Below are 12,377 nucleotides of genomic sequence, written 5' to 3'. Positions count from 1 at the left end.
TTGTTACAATTGTCCTGGATTTTTAAGGACAGAGGCCTTCAAAATTTGGTCCCCAGATATTAGTAATATAAGGCGTCCTTTTCATTTTGCATTCATTATGATTTGTGCTCATAATGGTATTGGGCGATCTCAATTTCAATACCGCTTGCCTCTGACAATATCTTGGTATATTGTACTTTAACTATATATTTACTTTATTTTGTTTATCTTTCTAATATTCATTAGAGTGTATTGTATTTTATATATACACACACACAAACCCGCAATTTTAAGTTGGTTTATTTAGCTGTTTTTGTACTGAAGGAACCAGAGGAGGCTTCTTCAGGAGTTGCCTTAGTACCGTCTCCTTCAGGCAACCTGGGACTGCTCCTTTATTGAAAAGAAGCATTCATTACCTCCCTAGCCCATCTAGTCATTCCCTTCTTGTCGGTTTTATCAGCCGTGAAGAACAAGGGTTCAAGACACAAGTGTTGCAAGAACCAGACCAAGGGCCTTGTCCACGTTCTCAGGCCACAGCAACTGAAACTCATCCAGTGACATTGCACAGGAAAGCGCTCCAGACACCTAACCTGGATCATCAGCATCAACAACAGAGTCCATATCCTGGGGGATGGAAGCAATTTTATCCTCAAAATGCTTAGCAAACATGTCACAGCAGGCTTTAGATGGCTCTACCACCTCCCTAGGGCCAGCATGTAATAAGCCTTTTGCCACTCTAAACAGTTCTGCTAGATGACAAGTTGAGGATCCAATGGAGACGGAGGAGTAAGTTTGCTTCATAACCTTCACTGCCACTGAGTAGGCCTGAACATGAGCACATACCAGTGTTCAATTACATTCACTGGGTGTTTTTCTCCACCTGTGCTCAAACTGTCTCCCTTCCCACTTCATTGCTTTTAGCTCAGGGTGTGCCATGGAGCTTTCTGAACTCTGCCAGTTGGGAGAGGATGCTTGGGAGCCATCATGTCAATCACCCAGATTCATCTCCGTATTCCAAAGATCAACCACAGCTTTGACAGAAGAGCCAGCCATGCCAACTGAAAAACTCCACAGAGCCCTCTGAAAACCGATGCGTCACAAAAGTTGGCATAAAAATAATCTGAGAAATCCTGGAGTAAAGGGGCAGAAGTAGCAGTATCAACTCAACTGGGGATGAGTGTCACGTGCATCACAAGAATGTAAGAAATGACTTTTTTTTTAAAAAAAGCAACCCTAATGTGAATCAGCCCCCTGGTTTGCTATTCCGATTTGGATGGCTCACATAAACCACAGTTTGTTGATTTCAGATGTGATGACAAACCACAGTTTCTATGAAAGTAGCAGTAATCAACACAAATGGGTGTCAAAGGCAAGAAATTATAATACCAGTGAGAAAACCTAATGCAGATCAGCCCCTGCTTTGCAGTCCTGGAAGATTCAGGACAGACAAAAGAAAGTACCTCTTCACACAAAATGGAAATGGACTGCCTTCAAGTCAATCCTGACTTATGGCTATCCTACGAATAGGGTTTTCATGGTAATCTGTATTCAGAGGGGGTTTGCCATTGCCTCCCTCTGGGGCTAGTCCTCCCCAGCTGGCTAGGGCCTGCTCAGCTTGCCACAGCTGCACAAGCCAGCCCCTTCCTTGTCTGCAACTGCCAGCTGGGGGGCAACTAGGCTCCTTGGGACTATGCAGCTTGCCCACGGCTGCACAGGTGGCAGGGCACGTCACCCCTGAGCCACTCACTGAGGAGTGATCTTTAGCTGGCCCTTGACGCCCAGGAGACACGAGCGGGGATTTGAACTCACAGACTCTGGACTCCCAGCCAGGCTCTCCTCCCCACTGTGCTATACCAGCTTCTACCTCTTCACACAGCGCATAGTTAAATTACAGAATTCGTGTGATGGCCACCAACTTGGATGGCTTTAAAAGAGGATTAGACAAATTCATGGAAGATAAGACTATCAATGGGTACCAGCCATGATGGCTATGCTCTGCCTCCGAAGACATAGGAGGCGAGAGGGTTCATTCTTGGCAGCCATGATTTTCCACTGGTGGTGGACAGAGGTATCAAAATATCAACAACCCACGTGCATTTTAAATGGGTGGAATAGTATTCTCCCTACGTAGGGGTTGTGCATTTTTGCCAGTGCAGCATGACATATCCCTGTGTGACAGGCATCAAAAACGCTGCATCTTTTCAAATTGTGTGGAAGAATTAATTAAAAGGTCCAAGAACCACCATCCTCTTTTGCGCCTGGTTAATCTCCTATTTATTATTTATTTATTATTTATTATTTGATTTCTATCCCACCCTTCCTCCCAGCAGGAGCCCAGGGCGGCAAACAAAGCACTAAAAACACTTTAAAACACCATAAAAACAGATCTTAAAATACATTAAAACAAAACAGCGTTAAAAACATTTTTAAAAAAAAAACTTTAAAAAGGGTTAAAAACATTACTAAAAAACATGTTAAGCAATTCTAACACAGATGCAGACTCCTAGAAGGTCTGCCTCCCAAATTTGACAACCGTGGCTATAGAGGAATCGTGGTTGAAGACTCAATTATAGCGCTGTGCGTTTTGATCCCATAGGGTGCCCTCTGCACAGAGGCCATGCACAGATTATCCTGGCAGATAATCTTGGCAGATAAGGGGGCTATAGCTGCTGACCTGGATAACAGTGAATTATTAATTCTGCTTCGTGAGGTGCCTGCCAGTCTCCTACCTATGTCTGTTCATCCCTTACTGCCATAAATAACCATCCTCCCCGCATCAAATCAAATGCTAGGTGCAATTCCTTTGCTGCTGTGATTGTGCTGGAACTTGATTGCACAGTAGCACTTTAAAGTACTCTCTTTGAAGCACTTAGTCATGGTGCTTCCTGCTGCCATCCTTGTGAAGAGCCTTTTGAAGCTCATAAATTCTAGTGCAACCCCTCTCTTCTCTCCCCAGCAGTAGTGTAGTGGCAAATTCAGAAGTGCAGAGTCACTTCATGATAATCACACCATGCCCCCTCACCGCCATGCCCCGTTTTCCACTTTCCCTCATCTCCTTTGCTCTCCCTGTCCTCTTGCGAGTCCACACTCCACTCTAGAAGCCAACAAGTATGAAAGGGGAGGCTGTGTGTGTTAGCTACTGAGAAAAGTCTTCTCAGTGGCTACTCATCTCCTTTCACTCTGATTGGCTCCAATCAGCATGAATGGACAAGGACGCTTCTCAGTGGCTAACATACTCCCCTTTCATGCTGACTGGCACATACCCAAGGACCTGGATGGGACCCTGTTCCCAAAAAAGTAACAGGTCTACGACCCTCCGTGACCCCAAATGACTACACCCACACTCCCCAGAACACAGCCCCCACGGCCCAGGCTTTGTGTCCTCCTTGACTGCTTTTGCCTATCCGGAATGTGTCCCTAAATTCTGATAATACCTCTTACTTTCTTGGATATATGGAGGACAGAAAGGGAGGGGGAGGGGGTGTGAGTGTGTGTAGAGACTACCCTACTGTACAAAGGAAATAAATGTACATGCATTTCTCCACCCATTTTTGCCTCTGGCCCTGCCTGCCACTGCTACACAGCCTTCAGACGCTTGCCAAGAAAGGGATGCAACCCTTGAGCTGAAAAGGTTTCCACACCCGAGGCAGCAAAAAAAATAAAGAACTCTCGGAACAAGATAATGAAAAAGGCATCCAAACTCCAAGGATTTTTCTTTTTGCAGATTTGAAAAGCGAGTCTGGCCGCAGTGTGAACTGCCCATATTTTATTAGCTTAGTGGCATGCCTCCCTCGGATGAGTCCTCAGAGGAGGAGGAGGAACAGGGAATTGGCGCAGCAGACCAAGGAGAGGGAACAGACTCACCCCTGAAACAACTCCAGACATCCCACCCCTGGAAGATGTTCAGGATACAGCTGGAGCCCCTCAGTCCAACTCAGGGAGTGAACAGGAGGCCCCTCCACTCCCTGCAGAGCAAAGACGCCTGTGACTAGTAGAGCAATGCAGGCGTTCTGGCCGTTTAAGGCTACAAGCTCGTAGGAGTCGGAGGGCTGATTGCTAGCACCTGAACTGGGGCAGGGAACTTAAAAGGCAGTGAGATGCCGTTTGTCATTTGCTGGAAGCAACGTCAAGACGCCAGCATCAGACCCTCACCAGCAGTGCCTTGAAACTCAGATTATCTTGTTAGAATATCAAACCTTGCTTTGTTAAGTGACTTTGCTTTTTGGAAGATGACCTGGCATGTGCACTGAGACCCCTTGACTCTCTCCCTTGCTTATCTGCTTTACAACCAAGCCCCTGCTTAGGCAGCTGCCAGCTAATTCTTTTACAGCACCATATATCACCTTGGTGCAGCCGGTAGAGACTGACACTTAGTCTCTTGCTCTTATAGTCTTGGCTGCAGAACCTTATGAGAGTACAACATCCTGGTCCCAGGATTTGCAATAGAACCAATTCTGGATCCTTTGGTTTTGCAGATTTCAATACATGCAATGTATGGCTCCATTTGCTGCTTTTGGAACTTGACCTGCGCCTGCCTAGATCACTATTCACTTCACCCCATATTGGCCCAAGACACTGCTCTTCCCACACCTCTCACAACTCTGGACATGGAAACCTGGTCATTTAGGCCTGACCCCCAAAACAGACCCTGACAAAAAGATGTAGCACCTCATACCTGGCAGAAACAAATTGCAGCTGCTGAAATTCCAATTTCTTGTGAAGACATCAAACTAGTATTCTCCAACCTGGTGCCCTCCAGATGTTTTGGACTACAACACATATCTGCTCCAGCCAAACTTCTTTTTTCGTGTCACCCGTCCCTAAAGGAGGGTGATAAAGCATCCTAAAGCGACAAGCAAGTAGTACGCAGAACGGCTGAGCAGCTTGGCTATGTTTAGTCTAGGTGGAAAAATAGATGTTTTTTTCCAAGCCTTTAAAAGATGGAAAAGCTACTCCTGTTGTCTCCCCTGGTAACTGCTGCATCTCGCATGAATCCTGGAACCTAACTTGACATGCTATAAGGACATAAGAAGAGCCTGCTGGATCAGCGCAAAGGCCCATCTGGTCCAGCATTCTGATCTCACATTGGCCAACCAGTTGTCCATAGGAAGCTCACAAGGAGGACCTGAGTGCAACAGCACTCTCCTCTCCTGCTGTTTCAAACAACTGGTATTCGGAAGCATACTGCCTCCAACTATGGAGGGAGAATATAGCCATTATGTCTGTTAGCTGTTGATAGGCTTCTCCTCCATGAATTTGTCTAATCCTTTTTTTAAAGCCATCCAAGTTGGTGGCCACCACTGCCTCTAATGGGAGCAAGTTCCATAATTTAACTATGCACTCTGTGAAGAAGTCCTTTCTTCTCTCTGTCCTGAATCTTCCAACATTCAACTTCATTGGATGTCCCCAATTTCTAGTGTTACAAGGAAGAAAAATGTTTTTCTATCCACTTTCTCCATGCCATGCATAATTTTATACCCTTCTGTCATGTTGCCTCTTACTCACTTTTTCTCCAAACTAAAAAGCTCAAAGTGTTGTAATGTTTCCTCATAGGGGAGTTGCTTCATCCCTTTGATCATTTTGGTTGCCCTTTTCTGAATCTAAAATTTCATCCTCATCTCCTTGCATTCAACCCAGACCTATCCATCCACTGCTAGAAGAAATTTTCTCCAGTCCACACATCTGGCTTAGGAACAACGGAAGCTGATTTATACCAAGTCAGACCATTGGTCCATTTAGCTCAGTATGTCTACAATGAGTGGAAGCAGCTCTGTAGGATTTCAGACAGAGAGTCTCTCCCAGCCCTACCTGGAAATGCCAGGGATTGAACCTGGAACCTTCTGCATGAAAGGCAGATGCTCTACCACTGAGCTACGCCCCTTCCCTTTCATACTGAATTGTACAGCGCTGTCCTCTGTGCATTCGAGTAGAAAAAGAGGAAGATCAAACAAGAGATATACTTGGGTACCAGAAGAAATTAAACCAGAAGCTAAAAGGATGAAACTGAGTTTATCATACTTTGGAGATATAATGAGAAGACATGATTCACTAGAGAAGACAATGATGCTGGAAAAAACAGAAGGGAGTAGAAAAAGAGGAAGGTCAAACAAGAGATGGATTGATTCCATCAAGGAAGCCACAGACCTGAACTTACAAGGTCTGAACAGGGTGGTTCACAACAAATGCTGTTGGAGGTCGCCGATTCATAGGGTCACCATAAATCGCAATCAACTTGAAGGCACATAACAAATTGAGCTAGGACTAAGGAGCTTCTGGAGCAACTGCAAACATCAATGGTCTTGTTGTAAAATGATAAATTAAACTGTCCTCAATGGGCTGGAGGTGGGGGGAAACAAGGGCTAAAGTTTAAGCCCTACGAAAATCTTCTGCGGCATTTTTATTTTTACGATGCTCAGAACATGTTTGATTATTCTCCTCATTCCCTCACAGGGGGCTGTATTCAGCTATGTCCTACTCAGAGCAGACTCCTTTAAATTACTGAACCTAAGTGAGTCACGTCCATTAACTTCAATGGGTTTACCCTGAATAGGGCTAGCATTGAATACTGCCCACTAATGTGGAAGTGACTCCCACTGAATGGAATCAGACTTACTGAGGAAACGTGCCTCAGACTTCACTGTTAAGGACAGGAAAAAAACCAACTTGTGGCTTGCGCTTCAATAGTCCTCCAGTCAGCCCCACCATTAAGCAGAGTGAGATGGATGTTTCTGGCTGTTGGTCCTGTGTGTTGCAACTGGCAGGAAATGGCTGTTCATTTATTACTATTGCATTTGTACTACCAGGGAAGAGGAGAAGGGCTTCTGCGATTTCCTACCACAGGTGCCCATTTTTGTTGCTATTGTTACTGTAACAATAATAACAATAACAATATTTGTTAACTGCATTATAAGCAACTTAAGATAAAATGCAACAGATAAAAGCAATTAAACTCAACAAATTTAAAACAATGAACAATACAAAATACCTATAATTATTAACTTGACTGGCCTTCGGTACTACATTTTTAAAATGCCATTTAACAGGATTTATATGCTGTTTAATCATCAGAACCTTTAAGCGTACAGTATAAAATGCTGTACTAAAAAATATACTACCCAACTGAATTTGTTGGTATCTGTACTGAATCTCAAATTGTTTTCAATTGTTTTTATTGTCATTCTTTATTGTGAAATTGCTTCAGAATGCTTCATAGGTTTTATAAATGAAATAAATAATAAAAATATCCTGGGTTGCCCTTACTAGTCTCTGTCCCTGATAAATCACTCTCCCTATTGAGCCTTTATGGAAGATTTTTGGAATTACCCTCCCACCCCAAACAACAAATTTGGTTAGTGGAAGTTGTTATTCAATTTATTTGCCACCTAATACAAAACGTCTCTAGGCAACGCTTCCATGATCCCTGAATGTGACATGGATTCGGAGGCTACAGAGAGGCCCCAGGTGGGGAGTCAGGTCAGATTCAGGGCTCAGAACTGCTGCGCCTTGCGCCCGAGACAGTTGAACAGGAGCTCCTAGAGGAGCCTCCCAGACTACCAGGGCCTACAGGGCCAGAGCCTGGATTCTCTTAGGGGAAGCAGCTTCCCCTAAACCTGAAGAATCAGATGCCTTCCACTGCACATCAGCAGTCCAGGGGCACAGGGGGCGCACAAGAAGGGAGGTGATGGAAGGGAGGAGGAGTACCTGTCTTCAGGCCAGAGGGCTGGCCCTTTGAGGGAGTGGAGCCTGGAGGAGGAAGTCTGGAGAGAGAGGCTGAAAAGGCCTCAGTCTGCTCCCAACAAATTGGAGCAAGTTGCTCACTTGAAACGATCCATAGTCCAGCAACCTTTGACCAGCCCTGTCTTCAGCATTGCTGCTTTCTCCATGGGATCCAGCATTAGTTCAGAACATGACTGGCTTAACATAATAAAAAACCACCATCCGGCAGACATATCTCTCAGGAGAGAGAGAGGGAGAGGGAGAGAGGTTATGAAAGTAATTGGCTGGGGTGGAGATTTAGGGAAACTGGCCTGTGGGGAGAACCACTTGGAGGCTGGTGTCAGCAATGCTGTCAGCAAGCATCTATAAATGCAAATATACTGCCTTCAAGTCGATTCCGACTTATGGCGACCCTATGAATAGGGTTTTCATGAAGCTGAGAGGCAGTGACTGGCCCAAGGTCACCCAGATAGCTTCATGGCTGTGTGGGGATTCGAACCCTGGTCTCCCAGGTCGTAGTCCAACACCTTAACCACTACACCACCTATAAAGTCCCAAAATAAGCAACCCTATTCCCTTTTGTAAATAATATCCCTTTTATAAACCTACAACATAGTTCAAGATTTATACTGTCTCTCAGTGACGGTGTCATCTCATGCCTAAAGCCTTCCAGGCATGCTACTAGGAGGGTTCAAAGAAGTAATTCTGTGAGAACTGGTGCAGTGAAAGGTTCAGGAAGCCTGTTTTACATGAAGTGAGGCTGAGGAACCAAGGGAATCCCTGACAGTGTGTCAAATCATCTTCTCTTCCCCACCCAAACAAATATTTAGGCCAAGCTTAACTGGGGCTAGGATTTGCCCAATCCCACTATTAAACAAAAATGAAATGTACTAGTGAGTAGACATTATGAAGGAACTTGGTCAAGGGGCAAGGCATTGCTGGATAATTTTGCAGTATATGAAGGTCTGTGTGGAATCTTGGTGTTAATTCCTTTACCATCTAATAATGGAAAAGCAGCATCTCAACTGTGCTAAAGGTCACAAAAGCACTCATGGACCATGTTCAGACAATCATATCTCAAATTAATAAGCCAGGATATGAAAAACGCTTTTGCCACTTCACACACAGCCTCTTCAGTCCTCCCTTCCTGTGAGCTGATAAACAAACCAGGAAGGCTTCAGTTAGCTATAGTTTGTCCAAACCAGGAAACTACAGTTAGCAGCTTCAGAAGAGCCAAGGATATTAAACTATGATTTAAAGATGATTTCATATCCTAGCTAGTTCCGAAGCTGTTAATCACAGTTCCCCAGTTTGGAAGAAATGGTAAGCTATGGTTAATGGAAGACTAATTGGTTTGTTCGCTACCACCACAAACGGAAGAGCAAAGAGTTTGTGTGCACTGTCAAAAGAACAGCCTGCTGGATCAGGCCAATGACCCATCTGGTCCAGCATCCTGTTCTCACAGGGGCCAACTAGATGCTTATGGGAAGCCCACAAGCAGGAGCTGTGTACAAAAGCATTCTCCCCTCCTGTGGTCTCCAGCAACTGGTATTCAGAAGCAGGTTGCCTCCAGCCATGGAGGTAAGAACACAGCCACTCTGGCTAGTAGCCATTGATAGTCTTATTGTCCATGAACAAACCTATTTCAAAGCCATCCAAGTTGGTGGTAGGCATGGGGGATAAATTCGATTTAGTTTGCATTTAAAGCTGAATCTATCAAATCTGCACATCCCAAAACAATATGGGAACCGAAACATACCCACCCTTTGAAATTCGCCGTTATCCAAATTTCGCAACGCACTGTCCAACCATTGTTTACAAAATTGCATAGGGGGAAATATGCATAAAAATGAATACTACAGTGAAAATAACATACAAAAATGCATTAAAAGAAACTGCTCGCAAAAATGTGTACATTAGTCAATTAATGCATACAAAAATGTGTTTAAGCAGAAATATGCACTAAAATGCATATTCTTATTTTCACGAGGATTTTTTTTTTTTAAATGCAAATTGCTGCAGGAATATGAAGAACTGCATTGAAGATTGGAAAAATGAGAAACAGAATTGAAATGGGCAGATTTTTCCATCCCTATTGTTCAAAAGGATGGCTGTGGCAGGCCTGTTTGCAAGAGTCCAGAGACAGTGGAAGTCCCTATGAATTTATACCAGGGAATGATTTCCAGGGAACAGCCTCAGTCTGCATTAATATTTATGGTAACATTGCTTTTACCATCCCCATATAAAAATAAATAACAGAATCCAGATCCAGATGGTGTGTTGGGTGGCATGAACACACAGAAAATGCTCCCAGCATCTCTCTTGCTGGTGAAAAATCTTCACGACTTTGCAGGATCAGCCTGAGACTGCTTCTTACTAGTTGCCTTCCCTCCATGCAAAAAGAAAATAGATATTTTTATTTTTATCTTGCAAGGAGGAAGATGGGTGCATGTGTTAAATTGCAACTCTCTGAAAAAGAGCCAGGAAACCTACAGAAACCATTGTGTTTTGTTGTCCACTTAAATTTGATGGCTGCTACGATAAAATGCACTCTAATAATTTTTGCAATAGCCATGTGGAAGGAACAGATGTAAACTCTTCCAAATTTTCACAGCTCAGATTTTTGATTGAGCATCTATGCGTTAAATCAAATGTTAACTCCTGTTTGTGTTGCACAGCCCATCATGCAGCTCTGGACAGACATTCATTAGGAATTAAAATGAATGTGCACAGGTTGCCGGGGTGGGGGGGGAGAGAGAGGGAGTCTATCACAATGCCTTTTGCTTCCCATCTTTGACATGCATTCATTTCCCTCCCAACAGATGTCAGTACATACATGTCTGTGTATTTGTCCATGTTCATTTTGAGTGAATGCAAAACTGAAGCAGAGTATATACTGAATCAGAACTATCTGCTAAGCCTTTCATTTTCATGTGCTAATCTATATACATATATGCAAATTTAATATTACTCATTGGCTTCCAGCAAGGATGTGCTAGAGAGGGCAGGAGAAGAAATAGTAACAAGGCAGAATTTGCCATTCTAAGGATGCAATCCTGGGAGTGAGTCCCACTGAATTCAATGGGGCTTTCTTGTGAACAGACATGTATAGATTTGTACTGTTCAGTCTGCAGTCCAAGCATTTACAGCTTCTAGGTCCCTACTCTCCCTTCTTAGGGTTCTGTGGGTAATATTCAATACCATTCCTACTCAGAGTAGACCCACTGAAATTAATGGGCATGCCTAACTTATATCTTACAACTGTATATCTTAAAACAATATAAATGTGTATCTTAAAACCAGACCAAACAGAGGACATCTCAAAATAGAGGAGTATCATATGTAAAGGAGGATACCTGGCCACCCTATTTTTTTAAAAAAAATTCAACAGTCAGCTGCCTGGGCATTACATGGTTATCTATTCAATTTATATATGCAATTATTTTACCTGTTTTTATATACGCAACAGTTTTCTATATGCTTTTATTGTGAAATCACTTTGAAATCACTTTGAGATGCATTACAGGATGTGCACGCGATTCACAAATGAATTAAATGATTATTATTGTAACAAATATTAATAACAAATATTAATATCATTTTATTATGTTACAGTACTATAAAATATATTATCCTTTCCTGTAACAAAATGGTACTTATTTCCAGGTAAATGTGTTTAATCTCAGGGCAGGAGAAGTAAATCCCATTTTCTTCCTGTAGTCATAATGGTACTAAGATCTAAGCAAGTTTAAAATGCAAAACTGTAGAATCAGCTGTAACCCATGGCATAGCAGTACGGCAAGTGCGGCAAACCTTTGGTCTTCCAGACGTTGCTGAACTACAACTCCCATCAGTCTCAGCAAACACGGCCTATAACCAGGGATGATGGGAGCTCTAGTTCAGCAACATCTGGAGGGCCAAAGGTTCCCCACTCATGCAGTAGTTGTTATGTGCCTTCAAGTCGATTACGACTTATGGCAACCCTAAGAATCAGTGACCTCCAGTAACATCTGTTATAAACCACCTTGTTCAGATCTTGTAAGTTCAGGTCTGTGGCTTCCTTTATGGAATCAATCCATCTCTTGTTTGGCCTTCCTCTTTTTCTACTCCCTTCTGTTTTTCCCAGCATTACTGTCTTTTCCAGTGAATCATGTCTTCTTGTTATGTGTCCAAAGTATGATAGCCTCAGTTTCATCACTTTAGCTTCTAATGACAGTTCTGGTTTAATTTGTTCTAACACCCAATTATTTGTCTTTTTCATGGTCCATGGTATGCGCAAAGCTCTCGTCCAACACCACATTTCAAATGAGTTTTTTCTCTTATCCGGTTTTTTCACTGTCCAACTTTCACATCCATACATGTTCATGCAGTAGGGGGAGAAAATTAATTGTGTACGTCACAACTGAAGCAATACACATAGTTGTCTTAAAGGATCTAAAATTACCTAGCTAGGCCCAACGGAGGCTGGTCTGTTAGGACAAACGGGGAACTGCCACATGATCCTCAGTCTCCCCTCAACCAGCCCCACCTGCTTGCCATCTTACTTACATCCAAGTCCAGGGGGTGGCCCTGGCTGCATACTTCTTCCCCCTTAGTCTCAGTGTAGCCTTTGTAGAACTCAGCAGGCAGAAGGATGGGGACAAAACTAGAATAAGTTGGCTCTGCCTGTCATAGAGCCTCTG

At 43.4% G+C, this 12,377-nt stretch overlaps 1 protein-coding gene and 1 non-coding gene across 6 annotated transcripts in view; both read right to left on the bottom strand.

The window, feature by feature from the left end:
* RTN1 (reticulon 1) overlaps positions 1 to 12,377 on the bottom strand; it is a 188,539-nt gene that overhangs the window by 147,641 nt on the left and 28,521 nt on the right. The gene's annotated exons all lie outside the window — the stretch shown is intronic.
* Positions 5,789 to 5,859, bottom strand: TRNAE-UUC (transfer RNA glutamic acid (anticodon UUC)). The gene has a single exon. It is a non-coding gene; the product is annotated as a tRNA-Glu (tRNA).

The sequence above is a fragment of the Rhineura floridana genome, chromosome 2, assembly GCF_030035675.1.
Source record: "Rhineura floridana isolate rRhiFlo1 chromosome 2, rRhiFlo1.hap2, whole genome shotgun sequence".
Lineage (NCBI taxonomy): Eukaryota > Metazoa > Chordata > Lepidosauria > Squamata > Rhineuridae > Rhineura > Rhineura floridana.
This window is presented reverse-complemented; position numbering and strand designations above follow the sequence as displayed.